This window comes from Macrobrachium nipponense, chromosome 47 (assembly GCF_015104395.2).
Source record: "Macrobrachium nipponense isolate FS-2020 chromosome 47, ASM1510439v2, whole genome shotgun sequence".
NCBI lineage: Eukaryota > Metazoa > Arthropoda > Malacostraca > Decapoda > Palaemonidae > Macrobrachium > Macrobrachium nipponense.
This window is the reverse complement of record NC_087222.1, coordinates 5,391,495-5,397,917: the sequence shown is the minus strand read 5'-3', so window position 1 is coordinate 5,397,917 and position 6,423 is coordinate 5,391,495.

Here is a 6,423-nt window from a genome sequence, read left to right as displayed (position 1 = left end):
CTTTTCTCGCCGAGCATCAACAGATATGGCAGGATACCTCAGACAGTCCTCTGCAGCAGTGTACCAGGGAAAGTGGAGTAGATATTTCTACTTCCATGAAGATCTCTCTCCTTATGAGGAGCTTTGAGAGGTCTTGCCCACCCAGGGAACTCAGACCCCCTGAATGGGATGTGACTCTCGTTTTAAGGAGTTTGACTTGTGAAACTTACGAACCTCAACGAGAGTAGTCACACAGGGATCTGACCCTCAGGAACATCTTTTTGCTGGACCTGGCAACTGTGAAGAGAGTAGGTGAGCTTCATGGTCTCTCTTATAATGTCAATCACTCGAGGGGATGGGAATATCTTACTCTCAATTTTGTCCCGGATTTCATAGCGAAGACTCAGAATCCATCTGTCCCTTTATGATCCCCTCCATAGAGAACTCCTGTGGTAATAATCCAAACAAGATGCTACTTTGTCCCGTTACAGTGTTAGAGCGTTATCTGAAGAGAACTCAGCATCTCCCGCCTGAGTGTCGAGACCTCTTCGTTTGCACCGGGTTACCAAGAAAGAAGTGTCCAAGAACTGATCAGGAAAGTGTACTCCTCTGAAAGGAGAGACGACACTGGTACCTTTCATCTGAGAGTGCATGAAGTCAGAGATATTGGTCCTACCCTTGCATTCCGCTTTGCTTCCACAGGTATTGAAGGCTGTGGTTTGGGCCAACCAGACCATCTTCACTTCCTTTTACTTCTGGGATTTAGCTTCTCTTCCCCCTTTCATTCTTCTCCCTGTGGGCAGAGAGTCACGGTCGTCCCATGCTGGAATGGGTGCCTGATGCAGGTAAGCTATATTACAGAGCTATATTCTATACCCTTTTATTAGTATATAGAAGCTTGCATCCGTCCCATCCCTAACAAAGGTTCTTGTTTGGTATTCATAAGAGGCTACGCTTGTCTCTTCTCTTTTGAATTGGTCCAGAGTCTGGCCATTGGTCACACAGTTCCCTTACACTGACCATTGGACGTAGGCCACGTTCCCCTCCTTGCTTTTTACGACGGGAAGGGAACTGTGGTTGAGCGAACATCAGTATGTTCACATGACTATCAGATTCCTCCCTCCAATCATTGAGTCTCCCTCATGTAAAGGACATCAGGTTTGTATGGTTAGGAAAAATACAATTTACTTTTAAAATATTGTGATGTTAGGAATGTTGCTCTATTCATCTAACGTCTGCATATCACCTGCGTATCTGAGGTACTTCTGAAGCAAATAGTGATAAAGATGAAGTCTTCATCAAAACATCCTTACTAATGCAGTTGGATACTGATAATGCACTGCAAAGTTTAAGTAATTTTGAGTTAAAGGGGAAACTCATTCTTATCTTATGTTGTTATCACGAATTGTCTGCAGTGTATACGGACATTATCTATTAATTTTTTATTGTTTCTGATGTGAGGGTTTTTGTAATTCACACGTCTCATTGCACCAAGGTATATTTTGTTTAGCAAGATGAAATGCATGTCATTAGATGGGTCTATTTGACTGACATCCTTGTCATGGAAATCACAAGCAAAAAAAAAATCAAAGCAACAGATCTCCCCCACATTTACTTTATCAAACATGGCTTACAAATAGTTGCCCCAGCCACACTTTCCCCTTTACATTACTAATTACGTGCTGGAGAATTGGTTCAGTGAGACACAGAACACTCAAAACACAAACACATTTACTCACCAGGAAACCTGACACAATCATGGCGAGAAGCTGTGCTGTCTGCTGGACGAGGTCGCTGAGACAACAACTGCCGTAAATCAATACACAGACAAACAAACAAGGACTACAGCCGTACAACAACACAACAAAAGACCACTGCAGAAGCACATTTACTCACCAGGAAACCTGACACAATCATGGCGAGAAGCTGTGCTGTCTGCTAGACGAGGTCGCTGCGACAACAACTGCCGTAAATCAATACCATCTTCCAAGACTGCTGTCGACTATACTGTACAGTACAGACACTGATCCAAGACTGACTGTTTAGCAAGATGAAATGCATGTCATTAGATGGGTCTATTTGACTGACATCCTTGTCATGGAATCACAAGCAAAAAATCAAAAGCAACAAGATCTCCCCACATTTACTTTATCAAACATGGCTTACAAATAGTTGCCCCAGCCACACTTTCCCCTTTACATTACTAATTACGTGCTGGAGAATTGGTTCAGTGAGACACAGAACACTCAAAACACAAACACATTTACTCACCAGGAAACCTGACACAATCATGGCGAGAAGCTGTGCTGTCTGCTGGACGAGGTCGCTGAGACAACAACTGCCGTAAATCAATACACAGACAAACAAACAAGGACTACAGCCGTACAACAACACAACAAAAGACCACTGCAGAAACAATCACTAACAACATCAAAAACAACAAAATGACAAGTCAAACACAACCAACCACAACACCAAGAAGACAAACTCACCAACAACAAGACTCAACAACTCACAACTCCAAAAACTCATCTACGACACTACAGCACTCGCAAGCTTAACAACCTCCAACACACTAGCACAACAACTTCAGCAACACAGGGGCACAACAACTGTAAGCATACAACACCAACAACACACAATACAACCGACCAACCAATGCCATCTTCCAAGATTGCTGTCGACTATACTGTACATACAGACACTGATCCAAGACTGACTGACTGACTTACTTGGTACCGCACCCAGCAGACAACCCAGAACTCACTAACAAGCAATTCAATCGCTAACCATCCATCCGCCAATTACGCTCTCTCTCTCTCTCTCTCTCTTTTGGAAAATCACAAACACAAATATACATACTACACGATCTTAACAGCGATACCAACTATGAAACTTTCTCTCTCTCTCTCTCTCTCTCTCTCTCTCTCTCTCTCTCTCTCTCTCTCTCTCTCTCTCTCTCTCTCTCTCTCAACCCTCGAAGACATTGTCAAATGCAACAAACAGATAATTCCCCCATACCTGAGTACTGTTAAGTCTGTCATGATTGAAAAGTATCTCAAGATATCAAGATAGAGGACTTGACAACTGTCATACAATAAGTGAATGGTTGGTAGGGTCCTTTCTGTGGAATGTTTGGATTAAAAGTCGTTTATTTTTTGGCAAGAAATGATTTAAAATAGGTAATACAAATGGACAGTATTATCTTGAAGGCTGTCGTATAAAAGTTTGATGTTGATAGCCTATCTTACAGTTGCTTTTGCCTAAAGTAAAGAGAAATGGCAGTCCACTGCTCTAACACTGTCGTTTCAAATTAGAAAATGTTTGAAATTCTTTAAACTCGTGAATCTTTATATGCTGTGAGAGAAATGGGTGTAGATGTCTCCAATCAAGTCTTCACAAAATCGAGGAGGAGTTTTTGGCGGTTGTGATGCACATAACTGAGCTGAATGGCAAATACATCTTAGTGCAGTGATACCAGGTGCAGCATTTCTAAGTCTACTGGTAGCTGAATTATTAACCCCCATTATATTGCTCGGACCATCTGCAGTAAATCCTACTAAATTTTCAATGAGGATTTGGTGTTCATTAAAAAGTGTAACTAAAAGATTATATAGATGGTGCTCCGTTGATCCCTCATCTTCACTGTTGTCTGGGGTTATATGTTTAGTAGCTCTAGTAATCATATCTCTATGGATCCTATGGTCTTATCAAAGTGTTTAACTATTACTGCACAAGTCTTTTCTGTGCCAACATCTGTAGTCTCATGTATAATAAAGGAAAATTTACTGTTTTTCAAAGCGATTACAATCATTTCCTGTGATATCTTTCCAATTTCCTTAATTGCTCGTGTGGGCTTCAATCTTTTCAAAGACATTTTCTGGGCTATTGCAGAGTCTGGGAATACATATTTGATTAACTCAATTAAATGGTCACATGAATTAAAAGCAATATTGTGTTCTGGTAAGAATGTAGCCAGTTTGATTTCAGCTGTGGTAACTTTGTCATTAATGTCTTCTTGTCTGTTCACCTGTTCATTTTCTTGCTCGGCTTCTAGTTATATTCTGTTCGTTAGATGGCAATTAGTTAACTTATGGCATTTAATTGCAGTAGTGGTAACGTTGAACTCATTCTTGCAATTCTGAAAATATGGCTGTTCCCTGTTGCCTTCTGTCTGCCATCCTCAGTCATCCCTGGAACTAAATGTTCTCTTTGGTGGCATGTCTATAAATCTAGTAAAAATTATATGGAAACATTAATTCAAGCCCTTGGAACTCGCAAGTCAGTACAAATTACCTTATAATATTCATAGAGAGAGAGAGAGAGCGAGTTACACTTTTAAAAGATGCCAAAACATTACACTGAGCATTAGGAGTTAATGTGTGGACATATATAGAAGGTATATACCCTGTTGTAAATTTATTTGTACATATACATTTTCTAACCTTTAACGAAGTCACTGCTAAGAGCTACAAAGTAACTATACCCCATTTTCTTTAGTATAAGCTCTGCAGAAAAAATTAATATTATATTTTGAATAACTTGATTAACTTTACTTAGCATTTAAAATATTTGATAGATAGATTTAATAAATAGATTTAACTGTCCCTTCAAATTATATAAGAAATTATTTATTTAAATTTGATGGGGAGTGATAAGAAACCATTGACCTGACATAGGCCTTTTCAAGGGGTAGGCTTAGGTCGGGCGCAGGTTTTTTGGGCCTTGTTCAAACAGACGGCGAGCGAAGAAGGCGACAACTAGGTCGGCGACTTCGCCCTTTAAGTTTAATTTACGTTGTGTAGGGTTTTAGAAATTCATAACCCTTTAAATAATTGGTTTGTATGATCTCCTTTCCTGTTTGTACCTATCCTAAAACCTCATCCTATCCTAATATCCTTATCTGCAACCAAAACTTTTAACAGCCTTTGTCACTGATCGGTCGACGGAAAATTCGGTAAGTGGAATAACATTTCTTATCAACGTACCAATTTATTTCCACGAATGCGATTAGAGGTCGCTGGGTTTGCCGATTAAATATATAGGATTTGTTTTTAGTTTACGCGTGAATTAAGAGGTGTGTGTCCAAACTGGGTTAACTTGAAGGTAGGTCAAATACTAATTTTCCACAAAGACTAGACCGCCATTACTGGACGGCTGATTTGAGCCAACGGACTTTTCGTTAGGAAGCGGTTTCGTCTTTTAACGTTTAACTTACGTATTTAACTTAACTTACTTATTCAAGACGTAATACACTGTTTTCTTTACCTTGACTAAATTTTAAGCCCTTTTACATAGTTAGGCTATTGTAATATTGGAGTTTGTGAGAATTAATCAGGCATAGACTCAGAATTGAATTAATTTTACAAAGGCTTATATAATTTAGATTTGGCGTAGTAATAAATTTAGTAGAAACTTAGGTCTGTCTGTTTACTTAGCATTACGATTCGGGATTAGTTTACTTTAATTTTACTTTAACCGGGTCGGAACTTAATTGAATTCTGGGACCAAACTGAACTACCCTGGGAATTTTATGGTCCTTGGTTTGATTTATTCATAGTCCTGTTTAGATTAATTGCATTTACCTGAATTACTTTTACCGGAATTTAACTAGCCTACTTAGGCTTACCAAGCAATTATTAATCCTTTGGATTTTCTGGCACAAGTCTGAAAACACGTTAGGCGCATGGAAGAATTGTGTGCTTAACAGCCCGTTTTATACCATTTACTAAATTACTACTAGAGAACACTCAGTGGAAGGAATTACCCTTGTAATTTTGTAGAGTATATTCCTTCGATCTTCCCACTGAGCGAAAACAAATTTCCCACAAAGGGAGATTGGCATCCCCAGCGGATGTTTTAAGGCCTGTGTTGTTGTCCAGGGATTTTTGTCTTGTTACCTTTTAAACTCATAAAATAAAATCTTGCGGACGACAACTTAGCATATTCCCTCCAACTTTATGAGGAAAACTGCAAGGATTTATGCACAACTGCTGTGGACTTGATTCAAAGGGCAAGGGATGTTGAGTTCCTCGACCTTGGAGACATATCGTCTTAGGCTAGAGTCTCAAATAAGAATTAATGAAGAACTCAACTTTAAGTACTTAGTTCAACTTGGAGAAGAAGGGTTCTCTGAGCAAGACCCTGATAGAACACAGCTCACTACAAAGCAGCGTCATGCCAACCAAGTCATCACAGAGAGCACTGAAGTTTTGGAGAAACTAAAAATCATCATTTGCATGAAGCCAAACCCCAGAGGAGTATTGCACAGAGTTTAGGCCATGGCATAAGGTTAAGTTGCCGTCTTTATCACTACCGGAATTTGAAGGGACCGATGGAGAATGGCCCCCTTTTTGGGATGTTTTCGAGTCTAACGTTCACGTCTCTCCAGACTTGAGAGCTGTTGACAAATTTAATTACCTGAAGGATGTTTTGAAGGGTGAA